At 43.2% G+C, this 18,649-nt stretch overlaps 1 long non-coding RNA gene across 3 annotated transcripts in view; it reads right to left on the bottom strand.

The window, feature by feature from the left end:
• LOC138606924 (uncharacterized) overlaps window positions 1-18,649 on the bottom strand; it is a 93,180-nt gene that overhangs the window by 9,131 nt on the left and 65,400 nt on the right. For 2 of the 3 annotated variants that reach the window (XR_011309382.1, XR_011309383.1), the window contains exon 3: window positions 10,589-10,662. This is a non-coding gene — a long non-coding RNA (uncharacterized lncRNA). Of the gene's footprint in view, window positions 1-7,153; window positions 7,226-10,588; window positions 10,663-18,649 lie in introns of all 3 variants that reach the window. The other variant, XR_011309384.1, reaches the window with a different exon arrangement.

The raw sequence follows: 18,649 nt of genomic DNA, 5'->3' as shown, positions 1-18,649 counted from the left end.
GGTGAAAATTAGGAATAGTAAAGAGGGTGATTCATAATTTTAGGGAGAGCAAATCATTGAACGGTGTCCTCGTCATCCTCTATGGAGAGAGTCTGCCCTCGGGATGGAAGCTACCAAACACGGGGTGTCATGAGTCGAGGGGCTCCTTTGTCTCCGCTGCCTCCAAACTTGTACACTCATAAGATGAGTCAGCTGATGACAAGTCGGCTTCCTCATGACGACGGTGGTATCGGGTGCTACGAGACAATAAAGTACTTTGTTTTATGTGAGCGAGTTTGTGCGTCTCACTAAGTTAAAGGGAGACGCACCGCCGTACCTGACATAGTTTGTTTACTACGTGGATGTCATGAATTCTGTGCGTTGCTCTTTAGTGCCCCCTCCTCGCCCTCCTGTTCCCCTACAGCTCCTCCTCTTCTTCACCTCCTTCTCATCTGTCCATCCCTTCTTTTCACTCTCTCCCCCCCCAGCGTCCCCTCCTGCTTCTCACATACATGATGTATCACCTGTCCGTGTGTGTGTGTGTGTGTGTGTGTGTGTGTGTGTGTGTGTGTGTTAGTGCCCGATGGGGTTTTAGCCACTGGAGCTCTTTGACTTGAGGACAAGCGTTGTCTGTTCATCGCTCATCTAAACACACACACACACACACACACACACACACACACACACACACACACACACACACACACACACTCTCCTATCTCAAGTTTCAGTCTGGGGCCGAGAACATCCCTCTCTCATTTCTTCCTCCACCTGAGTTATCACACCGTTCGCCCTCTCTCCGGTGCAGCATCTTGGCTCAGTGTCATCAGGTTCTTCTGCTTACTGACCCATATTCATGTTACAGCTCATAAAGAGGCTGTTACTGGTGCTTAATACTCGAGATGGACACAAATCTGAACGGGTCACTCAGGAAAGCCCCGATAACGAGATGGAAACAGACATTTCTGCTTTACAAAATTAATTTAGAGGGAAAAAAATGGCGTCATGTTTCTTTAAATTCATAAAAAAATGCCCGCTCTGTTTGCCACACAGGACTTTGGACATCTTTGGTCATGTGACACCAAATGAAGCTCAGAACCTGTACCTGTGTTATTTAAAGGGTGGGCAGCGTGGGTGGTTTAAGACAGTACATAAAACTTGTGGGCTCTCAGTCTCCACAGACTGCTCAATGTGACCCTGGATTTTACATGGTCTCATACCGTCAGTAGCTAGCACCTCTACACACACTGTGGCATCATCAGGACCAATCCATGAACAATCCACACTTTAAAGAGTCGTCATACTTGCTCCGTTTTCTGCTCGCTCCATCATTAGTCTCCTCTCTCTCTCTCTCTCTCTCTCTCTGTAGTCACTAAAAATCAATATTGCCCCACACATCGCAGAAGTTTCTGACGCTGTGCCTCCCTTAAAGTCATCACAATTTGAAAACTGCTGTCTTAAAAGAGCAAATCGCCCTGGAAAAAGCCACTGTCAGTCAAAGCTGGTTTTCTCTGTAATCGATAGGAGCAATAATATTTGAAATTAGCGCCACAGGTGTGAAGTGAAATACTCCCGTTTTCCAGTCAAAGACATCGATCGCTGCAGGCGAAGAGTCAGAGCGGTACAGAATCTGAAATACGACGAGAATATACCAGTGGATCGTCTAAAAAATCTTCAGGTCTGCAGTCTAAATTTTAATCCTGACGATTCTGAACGAGACATGACATCGGAGGCAGGGGTCCTAGATTGAGGAAGTGTAGTTTAGCGAGCTCTCTGGCAGACTAAAATGCGTCATCATGTCGGAGGTTTTCCAGGGCCCATTGGAGAAGCGGGTAGCAAAGGCACAGAGCGATACTGTGTTTGTTTCCTACCATAACGGCATCAGCTTCCTGAAATAGCATGATAGGACTGAGGTTGAAAATCGGCGAAGTGGCCCTTTAAGTAATTATTTGGCAAGCAATTTTTTTTACCCATTTTAATGTTACTTCCTGTATAAACCACACCCACTTCTATCCATCCTTCTACCTGAATACAGAAAGAGAAAACAGTGGTTGAACACATGCAGAACCATCCTCCACTTATCACCATTTCCACCTAAAAACATGACCTCAGATATCACCTTCTTTATATCTACTTTCCCACGTTAAAGTCTTTGTGAAATGACCAGACCAGGACAAGGAAAGTGTATCCTTCAGTGCTTTGAGCTTAACTGTCAAACTGCCTCTGAGCAAGGCACCAAACCGTCATCTGTCCACGTGGAGCTGCAGAAGCCAACAACAAACCATCTTTAAAGTCAGGGATTTAGCCCTGCCCTGTCGAGGTGAGGGAACATATAGTGCCAGGTTTATTCAGGTCTTTAAGTAAGTCAGGTGTGTCTCAGGTCTGTCCCGGGCTTTACTAGATCTATGTTGTATTGATACTGGTGAGTATTTATCTTTAGCAGATGATGAAGTTGTGTTTGCTTTACTGACTGTGGAACACTTTTAAGTCTGAGGTCATTTGAGGTGCGAGAAAGTTAAGGTCTTGTGTAAGACTGAAAGATGGAGCTTGTGATCAACAGGTGGACAGAAGTTATCAGCAGTTACAGGAGTTGTACCGGGCTGTTGTGTTTGTTTGAGGTTTGATTTAAAAACAGGCAGAGTGGGGGACAGCCGGACATGTGGAGGCAGAACGTTCCAGAGCTTTGGAGTTGCGACTGAAAAGGCTCAGTCACCTCTCAGCTTCAACCTTGACCTTGGGACAGCGAGAAGCAACTGGTCTGTTGATGAAAGATGAGATTTTAAAAGGTCTGAAAGATAGGCGGGAGCAAGCCCATTTAATGATTTATAAGTTAATAATAAAATCTTAAAATCAATCCTATAACGCACAGGAAACCAGTGAAGGGAAGCCAGAATAGGGGAGATGTGCTCATGTTTACGAGATGCAGCGTTCTGACAGCTGAAGGCAAGACAGAGAGGCTTGGCTAACACCAAGGTAAAGCAAGCAGCACGCAGCAGCAAACACTGGTGCCATCTTGCCTTAAAAGTAATTTGAGCTCGTGACCAAAACTGTGTGATTACAGATTCAAGGGTGGCTCAATTCAGAGGTCCGGCAAGACTTCGGAGTAAATCCCTCACATGTACGGTTGGTTGTTGTTGGCCTCTGAAGCTCCACATGAACAGATGACGTTTAATGCCTCGCTCAGAGGTAGTCTGACAGTTCAGCTCAAAGCAGGACTGAGACAAACCTCGTGCACGTTTTGCTTCTGGAACGCAGTGTAAAAACACACACTGGAGCAGCTTAAGGCTGGTGTAGCGTGGTTCAATGTAAAATGGCAAAGGTGGCATTGAAATGTTATTATTATTCTTAATATAAATGGTATTTTACATGTATTATACTCTAAGTATTTTGTTTGTTGTGCTAAACAGAAGTCATGTCGTTGAACCGTTAAATACACAAAGGTAAAAGGCAGCACGAACACATCTGAAAAGTATTTTGTTTCTGAAATGACTCTTGCATTACACGTCACGGTTGGAGTTTCACTTCCTCGTGTTATCAAAGAGGGAGGAAAGTTTGGGTGAAGCTGGAGGAGCAGCAGGGAGGTGAAGCAGACACAGTGAAGAGAGCAGAAAGAGCAGAAAAAGGAGAAGAGTCGACTCTCTTGCTTCATTCCCTCCAAACTTGTAATGGAGGTTTGATTAGCAAGCATGTAATGTACTTTGCCCCCACGGATGGAGAGCGAGGGGGAGGAGGGTGAAAAGAGGCGAGGGACGGAGGGAGAGGTATAGCAGGAAGGAGGAGGACTGTATATAGGCTGCCCTCTCAGCAGGTCTCCTCATCTCCCCCCTCCTCCCCCGTCCTCCCTCCTCCACTTTATTTCTCAACTCCCTCTGAACAGGACACAAGTTTCCCCCCTGGTCGAAAACCTACCATCACCTCCTCTGCCTCCACACACACACACACACACACACACACACACACACACACACACACACACACACACACACACACACACACACACACACACACATTAAAGCCTGACGCCATCTCTCCACCCCCCCTCTATAGCTGCACCATGCTGTGTAAGCGGTGGGTGTGGGTGGGGTAGGATGGGGTTGGAGGTCAGAAGCAGGAAGAGGAGTTTTTTTTTTTTTGGTCGCCCGCCCCCCCGTTAACAAGCTGCACGCAGGAAGTTGTTTGTGCACAGAAACAATGCAAGTTTATTTGAATCCAGCAGGGGAACGTCGGCCGCGCTGTCACTCGGCTGCTTTCGGGGTTAAAGGCTAAAGAAAATGTTGAGGCAGCGTCAGACAGAGTGTTGATTTGACAAGAAAAGATTAGAAAGTAAAGTCATCAGGAAGAGAGGAAACGCTCGTATCTTACCCTGACAAAATTTGAATATTTAAACTTACTCTGCTTCACCGTATGCCCCTACGATGAGGTGAAAATGTTTTCTATGTTCTTGCATTTCAAATTAAAAGCCTTTTTCTTCCTGTAGAAAAGGTTTGATGGCAGACCTTTAGTTTGATTTTGGAAGAATAAAACATTTTGACTATTCTTTTTTCACCTACCGTAAAATCTGGATTATAAGTGACACCTGTTTTTGGGGGGTATCCCAGAGGGAAAAAGGTTTTCTATAGCTATTTACGAATAAAAACGTGTATACAAGTTATTTTAACACTATTTCAATTCATTTTAATTCAAAACACACACAAATTACAGCCTACCATCTGTTTTCGCCATGTTGAGTTTGCAATCCTGTTAGCTACCGGTGTTGTAGCTAGCGGTAGCTGGCGGCCTACGCTAACGTTGATTGTTGTGAGGGTGGCGGCTGCAATGACGGCGGCTGCAATGACAATCATGACGGTGCATGTCTGTCACGAAGCGTTAGAGACGATCAAGTTCTTTCGCTTTCAACAGCGAGGAAAACAGCTCTGAGGCATATTGTAAACAGGAGACGTTGTAGCAGCTAGGACACCGGAAATAGTTTAATGCGGAGGTGTGACATCATCACTTAGCGCCATCGTCTGGGTAAAATACTGTAAGACAATAACATACCTCTCTGCATTTTATACTGGTATATTGGTCGCTCCGGTATATAGGACGCAGCCCACTTTTAGATGGAAAGTGTATTAAAAGTGCGTCTTACACTGAATTTTGCGGTAATTACTTTGTGTGTTTGCTTTATTCATTATGTTGTTTTACTGCCACATTTATAACGGCCCTGCAAGAGCTGCAAAGCTAACTGGCATTTCCTCTTTTATCCACTTTGTCCTTTGCTGTGCTGTTTTTTATGCCTGTACACACTTTTTAAAAAGTGCTATATAAATAAAGTTATTATTATGACCTCTGTTCTTTCAGTAGAGAAGTCTAGTTTTCTTCTGTAAGCATGACTCTTTAAGTTTAGCTGAGTCATCCGCCATGTTGGTTTCTGTCCTCCGAGGCAGGACACACTGTCAGGAATCATTCAACCTTAAAGGAATCACTGATGACCTCTCCTTAAAGTCAGAAACCTCCCCTTACTCCTTATTAAACTCTCACAGTAAAAATACGGACAATACATTTGTGTCCCTCCATCCCTCCGTGCCTCCCACCACGCCAGATCACTGTTCCTCTCTCCCCCTCTGCCCGCCTGCGCTGTCGGCTCAGGGTGTGAGCAGAACAACGTTAATGTGTGGAGACACCTGACAAGCCCGCTGGCCTTTAGGGCTCAGCCTAATCACTCTGGACCCAAACCCATCGGGAATTAAACCTGCAAAACCAAACAGTCACTGTGGGAGCTGGCTGGCATCTGCTGGGGCCGCTCGAACGGCTGCTGAGGGAGAGGACGGTGCGGGCTGCACGTCGGGGAAAAGCATTGTTAGAAAGACGGAAAATTATTCACAATTATATGTAAACTATCAGCTGGAACACAGAACTTTTATTTTGCATAAATGTAGAGTTTTTTTTGTGCATTCATGTCCCTCTTTAGGCTTTATAAACGACATTAAATCAGTTTGTCTGCATGCATTGCTGCAAGTAGGGCTGTAGTTAGCAAATGTTTTCTTTATCTAGTAATCAGCTGATTATTTAAATAAATAACTGATTCACTGTTGAGTCTATAAAATGCCAAAAAGTAGTAAAAACTGATCATAATGTCCTGTGATGTCTTTAAGCTGCTTCGACTCTTCATGTACTCCCTGAAAAGCAGCAAATCTGTTTTATTTAAGAAGCTGAAAGCTGCAAATATTTAATGGTTTTGCTTTAAAAGTGACTGAAACCTGGAGTGGATGGGAGCTCAGTCTGTGGGAACTTGGCCTGGGAACCAGAGGAAGGCCATCTCCACTCCCGGTACAGACCAAGCACTGACACTGGGACTGGTAGCAGGAGAGTAAGCGGTCGGTTCATTTCCTGAACACTGTTCTTGCACAAGGCACCGAAACCCCCAAATGCTCCAGGGAACTACTCTGAGAATAACAGAGTGTAAATAGATTTAATTTTCCCTCAGGGATTATTATCATATAAAAAAGATTCAAGAAGTTTATTCACAACAGTGAAAAAGAAGAAACCATTAATGTAGTATCAAAATAATTTGCTATCAGTTTTCTTTCAATCGACTATTCGATTAATCGTTCCTCCTCTAAATGCAACACAAAGTTTTACTGACGCAGTGACCTTTATTTATTTACAGATTCTACATATAAATGTAGAATCTGTAGGCAGGGGCGTGGATTTTAGGGAAGGCAAGTGTTCTGGTTTCCATTTGAACTGTGCTTGTAGTCCGAGTAATACTGACCAATCAAGTATCAGCAGGCTGCGGCGTATGCAGGAAAAACAGTGTGGAGAGCAAAAGCAGGCGGAACGAAATTTGCCGTTATGACATCCCGGCAGACATCTGCATGCTGACAGCCAACAATCTGTTCTAGATCTAAATTTTACTTGAGATAAATTCCCTTGACGCTGTGTCACGATAGCGTTTAGATTTCCCAACTTCCTCGAATGCATCAGATTGATCCAACCTCCGTTCAACAAACGAGCATTTAAAAAGTAGTCTTCTTCTCCTCTCGAAGGCAGACCTGAAGAAGCTTCATTTTGACTTTTTACTAATTTGCATCATGATTACTTAAGAACTGTTAATTAAAGTCAATCTGAAGAAAAGGGTTGATTTTTCTGTAAACAATGCAGCTCGCAGAAAAGGAAGTCATTCATCGCTCACCACCCAACATGTTCACCGTTGTCCCCAGAGGCTCTATCGTCGTCAGACTACATCTGATGAGATCCGAGATTGCTGTAACATAAAGGAAACTTCCTCTGTAGGTAAATCTGTGCATGACTTTGATTTTTAAATGTGACAGTAACTCTGACAGCATCTCATGTTCTAAAAGTCCACACATGCACAAACATGCGTCATTGCACTAAAAACTGTCCAGATGAATGATTAACTCTACACGACCAGCAGAGTGTGATACACGAGGCTTAGGAGCACATAAAGGAGGTCTGACAGCTGGAGGCCGAGAGTCAGCCTGCAACGTGTTTGAACCACATTAAAGCCCCTTTCTGCACCATTCAGAGTACAGTAGTGCGTTAACTTTAAAATTAATGGGGATTTTCCAGCGTTTAAAGTACAGTAGCTTGTTAACTCTGGTATCTGTTAAGCTCACGCAGGCCCCCCTCTCCTCTCTCTCGCTCTCTCTCCCTCTCCAGATGCCCTCATTAATTTTAGATTGGCTCTAAATGAGTCTCCTTCATCGGGGCCGAGGTTTTCTAAATTAGATTCATTTATATTTAAATTGTGAAACAGGCGTGGTTAATGAGAGAATCATTATTTTTGGGGTTATTTCAGATGGGCTGATAGTCGGACAGCTCGCTGCTGTGTGGAGTGAAGCCACCAGAGGAGGCACGCAGGATGAGAAGAGCGCAGCGTTTGGGCTTTACAGTTTCTCCGGCTTTAACTGGAATCACATAGATACACAGGATTTCAAAATAAAGGCGTTGATGGGGAAAAAACATGGATTTATTACATTATTATTACAATATTACAGGATGAGAAACAAAGGCATTATTTTGCTGTAAAAATTTTAAAAACTTTTATTTTGAAAAATCTATTTCTTTATGCTTTTTTAAAATCTTTTCTGCGTCTTATTTTGAAGCGAGAATCTACCTGCTTGTCGAGTACACACAACCTTGTTTCCTTGTTTGTTTCCTTTCCTCACACCTAATTTAACACTCTTAAAACTAATGTGTCGTTTTCATCACATCCGTGCAGCTTCCAGCACCACATGTGCCAAAACCCACATTACAAGACACACATGTTGACTTAACAGGTGCCTCTTTTGACGCGTGATGCCCCGACAAAGCAGCAGGACGCCTCTCGACCTAAACTGCCAGAATTGGAGTGTTGAAAATGTCCCATCTAAGAAAAAAGAAGAGGACGTGAGGTGGAACAACAGAGCGTCCCCCCCCGCCTCTCGTCCCCACAAACCCATCCATCCTTCTCATAAAAAACCCAAATCACACAGGGCTTTACAGCTGCACGTCTCCTTACAAGGCGTCTTACAGCTCTCGGCATCCTATAGCAACCCCCGGCTTCTCCCCGCCAGGAATTTGACTGTTAGGAATCTAAGTGCCAGGCGTTTAAAACCTGAGGAATGCTATTGTTCTGGTCACAGCTGCACTAGCGCTGGCCCGGCTACTGCTGCCCCTCTGTGTGTGTGTGTGTGTGTAAAGAGTGTGTGGCAGAGAGGGGAAGAGGAGGGGGGGAGGTGGAGGAAGGAGGGCAGGAGGGCGGGAGGAGTCGAAGGTGTGAAAAAGGCAACTTTACGCGTTTGCAGCGCTCTGCGGTCTCGTGACAAAGCAGCACATAGTTGACAGCGAGTTGACACATTCCTCAGGCCTGGATGTCTGCAGCCCTCTCTCTCTCTCTCTCTCTCTCTGTTCTCTCTCTCTCCTTTTTCTTCTTCTATGTTCCTCCAGCATCACATGTCCCCCTTTTAATATCCACCTCTCTCTTTTTAATAAGATCAGATAAATGTACACACACGCTCAGAGGTGCAGAAAACACCGAGGTATGTGTGCAAGAAAAAGGTGGAGATTTGGGGCCTCTAACTTTAATACTTATGTAAAGGCGTAGTTTGTAAGGCGAGACGACCAAAAAGGTGGGACTGTCTTTGTTAACAAGGTCAGATAATACTCCTGTTTTGTTGACCTCAGTGGTCGTGAAAAAGTCTGTAGGCCCAAACAGCTGATCCAAAACACTGCCTGCAAAGAATAAAAACTAAATGTGATCACATCAAATCTGATTTAAAACCTCTGGCTTCTTGTTTGATTCAGAATTGATTATAAAATGTGTCTTTTTATCCACTTTTCTTGGCCTCTCTTTTACCTGCTTATCAGATCCAGCAAAGGCCTTCAGCTTGTTCCAAGAATCAAATATTGCTTTGCTGGAATAACCTGCTAGCTCGAGTTAAAGGTCAAAGGTTAAAATTAACATTAAAAGCAAATCATAACATCACTTATTTAAATTTTTTTTTTTTGGCTTTTGCGTTTATTAAATAGGAGAGCTGAAGAGAGACGGGAAACGTGAGGAGGAGAGAGTGGGGGATGACATGCACCGAATTATCACAAACCGGGAGTCGAGCTCGCGATCAGCGAGGAGTGTAGCCTCTGTTCATGGGGCGCCTGCTCTACCGACTGAGCTCACAGCGCCCTGTAATATTACTTATAACTGCACTTTGGGTTTTGTTGTGTTTATAGAATTTTAAAAGCATAAAAGCAGCATCTCAAAAAGCATGAATCTCTTAAATCAATAGTATTTTTCTGGATCTTTCACCCACATATTTCATGTCGTTTTCAGCAGAGTTTGCTCAGTCAGACTACAAACATACATACAGTGTATCTCCATGACAACAGTGCAAACTGCATCCGATGGGGAAGAAATGATCCAGCCGAAAGCCAAGAAAAAAAGTAGCAAAATGTCAAACATGTTTTTTAAAAGCTGCATGTTTTTAAGCTTTAAATATTTTTTTCATGGATCAAATTTGATCTGAAATAAATCATTAAATACTGTAAATAAAGATTCGCCTTATTGCTGCTTTGTGTCATTCAGATATAATAAGCCTGCCTTTGATTCTCTGTTGCCTCGTCCTGCACAAAAAGCAGTTTTTATGCCTGTGGCCTTTGCATGGTTTTAAAGTGTTGAAACAAATAAAAAAACATGTCCTACTTTATGACAGTTAATGACTCTGATGTTCCACTCCACCACTGATCCGTGTGTACATGTAAGAAGACTGCTCTCTGTAGATTTAAAAGACTCCACGCTCAGCTTTATATCTATCTGTTTCCTATATGATACATGCACTGAGAGAGGAAGCAACAGTAGTGAGGTGGCAGGGCTCCCCCCTTCTCTCTCTCTCTCTCCCTCTCTCTCTCTTTCTTTCTAGTAATTACCATCCAGCTGCTCGGAGGAACAATGCTTGGCTCTCTTCCAGACGGCTGACTTCATACACTCTGTGCCACGCTCAATTTGGAGCGCAGCGGAAGCTGGGCATGACTGGCACCCTCCAGGGCATTGCTGTGTCTCTCTATGGGACTCACTGTGTGCATATGTGTGTGTTTGTGTGTGTGTGAATTTGGGTGTGTTCCCAAAACCTACCAGTTCCCATTTGAGCCATCCGGTTCACGCCTGTCCTGGTCTCTTCATCGTGTCTTCACTGTCTCGTTACGTCACTGGAAAACAAAAGAAAATGTAACAGTTAACAGAGAAAAATCGAAGGTTAAAGACATTCTTTTTTACAGTGTAACTGATTTATTCAATGATTCTTAACAAGAGACTGTTGCAGGTTATTTGGGGAATCCTTTAAAGAAACTGTGTCATATTTGTTTGCAGTATTTAGGAGGAAATCAGGGTTGAAGCAGCATGTTGAGGCCAATCAGAACAAGGAAAACTTCCACATATAGTAGCTCAGACGTGATTTAAAGATGATGACTTATAAATGGAAATACACATAATTATCTTTCCAATGTATTTAGTTGAACTGAGGTTGAATCCTCAGGACGCAAAGGTATAAAAACAGTCAGCTGGAGAAAAGCTGCAGCAGCTGAAAGGTCAGAGTTCACAGTGAATCCTTGCACACCCACAACAGTTCCCACTGCTTCCCGCTACTAAGGTGTGTTACCAGGCAACAAGTTCAGTTCAGGCGAGTAACTCGCTGACTTTCTTCCCTTTAATGCACGGCAATAAAGTTCAGTCGCAGAAAGTTAAAGCCTGACTCGTTGCTGTTGAAGCTTTGGCTAACAGTAATGTAGCAGATCCGCTAGCAGCCATTTGAATATGAAGAACTCCCTCATTACACGGGTCAAAGGCAGCTATTGTTGCCCCTAATGCATACATACATACATGTTTTTGTGTGTCTTTGTGTGTCTTTGTGTGTGTGTGTGTGTGTGTGTGTGTACAGTACCCCCCTCCCACCCCTCTCCAAACTTGGCTGAATAGGGTGCAGCACGACCCGGCTCTTCCTCCTGCAGCACAATGAGGACCTGTTTGGGTCCAGTATGCCCAGTTACCCCAATCCCACTGCCCAAAAAAGCAACACAAACAAACACACACACACACACACACACACACACACACACACACACACACACACACACACACACACACGCACACACACACACACACACACACACACGCACACACACACACTATCAGCCCCAGTCTGTCTCCTACTGTTTTGGACAGAGGGGCATTTAAAGAGCGAGGACAAACAGCAACAGTTGCTAATTGTTGTGTAACAGTTGAACAGAAAATAGAAGCATTAAAACAGAGAGGCCTTCAGTCATTTCACATCGTAACACCATACAGCTGACATGGTGCGATGTGAGACTGCCGTCCAATAAGACGCTGCTTTACAGAAAGTTTGGAAGATAATATGCGAGTGCAAACTCTCATGTTTCTGTTTTTATTGCAACCAAGCAACTGAAGAGTCACTTCACTGTGAGGGAAATAAATATTTGCTTCTTTTTAAGTCGTTTTTAAGTGAAAATGCTTCAGGAAAAAACTCTGTTTATTGTTTGTTCTGTTAAAAAAATAAACACATAAAAATAAAAGGTACCTATTGTATATGATTTAATATATTTAACTTCTTACCACACAGAACCCTGAGTTGCCCGATTTCACCAAACCCCAAATGTTGCATTCAGTGACGGAAGCTTCTGTATGTTCAACAAGTGTGTAACAGTCCACCTGTTTTATGCAAACTTTCAAGTTGGCTATAAACTGTTGGACACAGTGGAAACTCTAAAAACTCTAATAATTAGCGAAGCGATTTCGTTGCACGCTCTTCTCCTGCAGCCGTTTAAAGGCAGCAGACCTGAGCATCAGTGCCACCAGCCGTTCACGGACTCCTTGCAGTCACACAGCAGCGGTGGATGTAAACAGGCATGTATCACTTTCTCGCTTTCAGCTAAAATCTTCCACGCTATCGGATGGAAACTTAATCAGTGCCACCAGTTTTTAAAATGACTCCATAGGTGTATTTGTTGTTACAGCTTTGTTAAATGGAGGTAAAGTTGGAGTCCCATGCGAAAGTGAGACGCACTACACGTCCATCTTCAACTTCCTCCTCCACATTCTCTCAAAAAAAAGGGTAAACTCCTTTTACGCATCAGCAGTAAACGGTGGCATTGGGCATAAATTCAATTTCAGAGCGCGTCTCACCGGCGCTTACTGTCGCTAGGTTACAGAGTTGTACTTCTGCTTACCTTGGTCCATTAAGTCTGTTTTAAAACGCTCTGTGTGCTTAATATTTGCTTTTATTCATGGGAAACTTTACAAAGAAAATGTAAGAACGACGGAAAGGATTCGTGTCCTAGCGTTAGCAGCAGCTCTTCACCTGGAAGTACCCTCGAAAAAAAACGTAAGGTTTAGTTTCTCCTACACCATTGTTGTTGACTAAGTTGATATTTGAAGCCCCTTCTTGATTTGTCGGTGAGGGAGAAGTGACACTGTCGATCGCGGCGGTGTTCCAGAAGTTGAACTATTTTCAGCTGAGAGCGCTGCTGCAGGGGGCGTTTTTGCCGCTTAGACGCTGAGCGCTGAAAACGCTGAACTGCATTGGTTTTGTGTAGAAAATAGGGTCCCTTAATGTTTAAGTGATATGTTTTAAACACAAGATATGGGCACAAGTGTTTAATTCAAATTGGAAACTGACCTGGTTATGTAGTAAGTGATGTATGTATGTATAAAGACGTATAGATGAAGTGTATGAGTAGCAAGTGAGGGTCTAATGGCTCCAGCAGGGCACTGTTACTGCCAAGCTACTCTTGTAGAATATGTATGGGGTTTGTTAACAAAGACAGACTAAACCAGCAGTCATAGAAAAGAGAATAAGAGTAATGGAAAGCCTGCAGAGAGGTGTGCTAGCAGTGAAAACAGGTAAAGTATTGATATTTCTGACTTGTAGTTTTCAGCATCTCAGCCTCGTCTGTTTGACCTGACTTCCTGGGCCCGTAATCAAAAGCATTTCTGTCCTACTTCCTGTCCTTTTGTAATCTCAACACATTATATCTTTACAGATGCCGGCCTTCGTGCAGTCACTGTATATTCATATGAACTCCACCACAAACGCAGAAACAGTAATGTCATTCCCCGTTTGCAAGGCGTGCGGCTGAGGCCGGCGCAGCGTGGCAGAGGGCCGGGCCAAAGCAAACAGAGGTGTGTTTCTGATCCGACTGCTCGCTCGCTGCTGGTACACGGTTACACACACACACACACACACAGCCAACAACATGGTGGTATTTTTTAAGAGTGTATGAATGGACTGGATGTCCTAATTACTGCTTCAGTTCTCAATCAGAACTGAACATTTTTTAAGCCTTTAAATGCATTCTGGGTAATGAAGTCAGGCAGGTTTACTTTCCTTAAAGGTACTTTGTAGTTAGTCTAACATGGTTCCCAGAATATACTTGATTTTACAGATTATTTTCCTGAACAATATTTCACTTTACAGTTAATTTTACCTTTTTTTAAGTTAAGTCTCCCGCTGTATTTTAAATTATTAATATTCACAGCTGCTTCCAGGTTCCTAACAGGACTTTATACTTGATTTAACCCTCATAAAATGTTCTTTAAAGTTGGTTTACTTTCCAGAAGGTGACATTAAGTATAAACCACATGCCCTTGATTTTATTTAGCGTACAAGAACATGAGGAAACTTTTACAATGTATTTCTACCCCTATAGCCACCCAGTCTACTAATGCTATTATACAGTATATATGAGTGGACGTGTCTGTGTAATTAAGTGTGTAACTAGTAAGAATACGTAGTAAGTTCACACACCTAAAGGCTACCACATGTAGATGTATGTATGTATTGCGCCCCCGAGAGTGCATGTGTGTTCATTTCTATGTACTTGTGAGAGCTTGTGTTAACATGGCTGTGTGTGTGTGTGTGTGTGTGTGTGTGTGTGAGTGTGTGTGTTAACGGCAGCGGGCCCCAGGCAGGGCCCCCCAGAGTGTCCAGGGGGATTGTGGGTAGTTGGGAGAGGGTTTGGATTCTGGCTTTGTTTGTCCCTGTGTGCTGACATCACTGTGCTGATGGCACCAAATCCCCCGTTCTACTGCACACAGCACTTTCTATACAAAACACCAACACACACACACACACACACACACACACACACACGAGTAATGCCAACTTTGGCAAAAAAAAAAAAAAAAAAAAAACTTGTTCTCTGTTGAACACACGTGCAGACATCCATGTGTGCACATACGAGCTCTCACGTACGCACCTAACTTGAGACACAGAGTGACTTTCATATTGTCCCTCATTCATGAACTTCAGCTGACAGATGCACGTTATTAAACAGACATTAAACACTGTTGTCCTCCACCTGTTGATGAAGCTGTATGACCCCTAACGCCTCGTCTCATTAACATCAACAACACGCTCAATTCATTTTTAAATGAAGAATCAGTTTAGAGATTATAGTTTGGAATAATTTGTAGATGTAGATATTTGATTTTGACATCACAGTAATATTACATCACCCATCAACGTTACCTGTGCACTCCAAACATGGCGAGCTTTATGTTATCAAGCATCAAACACAGAATATTTGATGTTAAATTGTGTAAGTCAGAGACTTTATGATGTCTTTTTTTCCTTCCAAATACTGATTCCAAAACCTGGACTTCAACTACAATAAAATATATATGCAGGCTATTATTGTTATTCTTTAACAGCTGTAGGGCACACTACTAACCCTGTATGGATGTGATATGATTACTATCATTGCTATCTTTACTTTAAATACAAAAACTCCACTTGTAACACATTGTTCGGCCCCTCTATAATAACAGATTCAGAGGCAGCAGTATATCAATAGATATATAAGTAGATGTTTGTGGGGCTGATAAATGTATCAGAGCTTTAACCGGTGTACTCGCTGATACTGATGCTGCAGTTTAGGGAGCATCAGAGGCACAAATAACAGTTATTGGTATCAGAACTCCAAACTGCAGTATTTCCAGACACGTGAGCTATTAAACTTTTTGTTGTCCCCACACACACACACATTGTGTTTGCTCATAAGCTCAGCTATCTGACTCAGTCTTTACACAGCCTGGTTAAACTTTAACAGGAGCCCTTCTCCTCCCTCCTGGGCTGTCTTTGGTATGTATGGAGCTCAGAGGAGGAGGAGGAGGAGACGGAGGAGGAGGAGGAGGAGGAGGAGGAGGGTAATCAGGTTGATGGCACTTCCTCTCTGGTACAGAGGAAGTGGGAAGTCATTTTTCTCATCACTATATTGTTGGTGGGTTGTATTTGTTTGATTTGTGCAGAGAGACAATGTGTTGCTCATCCCCTTTTTTCCACTGATTGACATTTGGATGTCTGCGATAGAAATAATGTGAAGGTGCTGATATAGCTTCTTTTTCTTGTTTCTCTACAAGTTGTACAATCTGAGCTCAAGCGTCGTGTAAGTCAGTTAAATTTAATTATTGATCAAAGTATTGAAATTGTCAATGTCAGCATAAAAAGCAACATTATTGTTAATAAGTAAAATATGAATGACACCTCAGTGATCCTCATGTTTCTTCTTCAGAGCTATGTTTTACTTAAGTCCTGCCTCCTTCAGCTGAACCACCTGTAACCCCACTCAGCCTCCCCGATGCCCTGGCATGGTTTTGTAGTTTCATAGGGCAAATGGGGAACTAATATCTTCATACAGAAACATGTCTGCACACAGAAACCCTGAAACACACACAAAAAGAGGCACAACATCATGCACACGTACACAAACACACACCCCGGTGCTCCAGAGGACCCAGGAAAGCGGTTGGGATGGACCGAGCACTCAGAGCCACTCGAAGCCAATCAGAGCTGATGACAGCGCAGACATTTACACCATCCATCCTCTGCAGCTCTCTCTCCTTCTGACTCTCTCTTTTCCCCTCCTGCACACACACGCACACACGTGTGCACACAAGCATTCATTTACAAGAACTCTTTTTCAGGTGAACCCCATCATTGTAACCGAGACACTCACATGCAGAGACGAGAATAAAAGAGGGAAAGGCAGAACAAGGTGGGACGATACTCACATTTAAGAAGGTGGATTATGAGAATTATGACTTTTGACTGGATTTCACGCATAATTCATCACTTTTAATATACATATAGGGGTTCAAGCAATTAACAATGAGAGTGAGAATAACATATTGCACATTTCACTTTTTGATACCTTAACAATGAAGTTGTGAGTGCATTTTTTATAGCCTATAGACCTCAGGCATATTACAAGTCTATTTGATGAAAACATTGACGGTGGGATTCAAACAGACGTAAACAACATACAACGAAAGAAAGAAAACTTAAAGCAATCTCGGATCCCATCAGCTATTGTCTGACGACAATATATAGTCTCTGGGAACAACGGTGAACATGCCAGGTGTGTAGCCAGTTAGCGATAAACGACTTCCAGTCAAGACTTCCTTTTCCGCGTGCTGCATTGTTTACAGAAAAAGAACGTTTTTCTTATGATTGACTTTAATTAGTTTAATCAGAAAGTTCTACATCATGATGCGGATTATTAAAAAGTAAACAAGCTTTGTCAGGTCCGTCCTCAAGAGGAGAAGAAAACTACTTTTAAAATGCTCGTTTGTTGAACGGAGGTCGGGATCATTTCTGATGCATTCGAGGAAGTCGGGAAATCTGAACGCTGAACGGCTTTCGTGACACAGCGGCAGGGGAATTTATTTCAAGTTTTTGATGTAGAACAGATTTTTACATCTTTACCTGCTGATACGTGATTGGTCAATATTACTCGGACACCAAGCGTAGTTCAAACACAACACTTGCCATCCCTAAAATCCCACGTCCCTGCCTAGAGAGTCTACATTTCAGAATCTGTAAATAAAGATTAGCTTTAAAGCTTTTCAGATGTTATAATGAGATTTTTTTGGTGCACTTACTTTCTCTCCCAAAATCTTGAGGAGCGCCTGACTACATTTCCCAGAATGCCTTGAGAAAAACCTTGAACAATCGGCCAAACAGGTTGGAATTTGAAAGCTACAGAAAGCATCGTGTCAGAATGATAACATGGAGACAGACAGAATGTTTTCATGTTACTGAGGTAAGGAAGTAGCTGTTGAAGCACACACACACACACACACACACACACACACACACACATTTTGCACATATTGTCATGCACAGATGCTTCCATCCTCACTGACACTCAAAAGCCATTTTCCCAACGGCTGAAGACTTTTTAATAAACGTTTAATGACCACTCCAAGAACACGCCCTGTCCTGTGAGTGCTGCTCCTCCACTGCTTCCCTCTCTCTCTCTCTGTGACACACTCACAAACACACACACACACACACACACACGCACACACACAGAGACAGAGGGTCCTGTCAGGGCTAACTAAGCGGAGTGGCGGGCAGGGCAGCGTTTGGATTGGCTGGACAGGGGTTGCTGGGGGTTACAGTGGATTTGGTGGACCACCTGCTGAGACTCAGCCGCCAACTGACTGAAAACATTTACATCAGAAACCACCCAGGACAGAGAGCGAGAGCGACACAGGAGAAAGAGGGAGGAAGTCGAGCAAAAAGTTTGTACTAACTATATTTCATTGAAATGTTTAATCACTGCAATAAACTCTTCTGATAACATGAACTTTCTTTTTCCTTTTACTGCAAATAAAAGTGAACTGATGCAGCTTTACGGGGCTTCAAACAAATAATTAAAGTCAAGTCAGAGGAAAGTAAAAAACGTCCTCATCATCCACTCTACAGAAATCACATAAGTCTCTCTAACTTGTTGCACAGATGAAGCTTTATGAGTTTAGTTTGTGTGAGACTGCGAGGACAGCACCTGCAGCAGCAGTGTGGTGGCAGTGGAGGACTTCTGCTCAGACTGAAGCAGCTGTCTGACTGATGGGGTAAAACTACCTCCTTATACCCAGAGTGTGCAAGGTGTCCATGTGAGTCTACACGCAGGCAGAGGTGCTAACGTGCAGGCAGAGAGCTCGGCACAAAATCAAGGCAACAATAAAGTTAAATTCAAAACAGCACAAAAAGTTTGGTGACTGTTGGACTAAACTTTTTGTGTGATTGTTTAAACTTTGATATGCTCGGACTGCACGACATCTTAGAGACATTTCTTTGGCTTTTGCCTTTATTGAATAGGACAGCTGAAGAGAGACAGG

This window comes from Semicossyphus pulcher, unplaced genomic scaffold (assembly GCF_022749685.1).
Source record: "Semicossyphus pulcher isolate SPU_LCO1_2020_fin unplaced genomic scaffold, fSemPul1.0.p SCAF_4, whole genome shotgun sequence".
NCBI lineage: Eukaryota > Metazoa > Chordata > Actinopteri > Labriformes > Labridae > Semicossyphus > Semicossyphus pulcher.
Note: the sequence above shows the minus strand (reverse complement) of the source record. Positions and strands in the feature narration are given on the sequence as shown.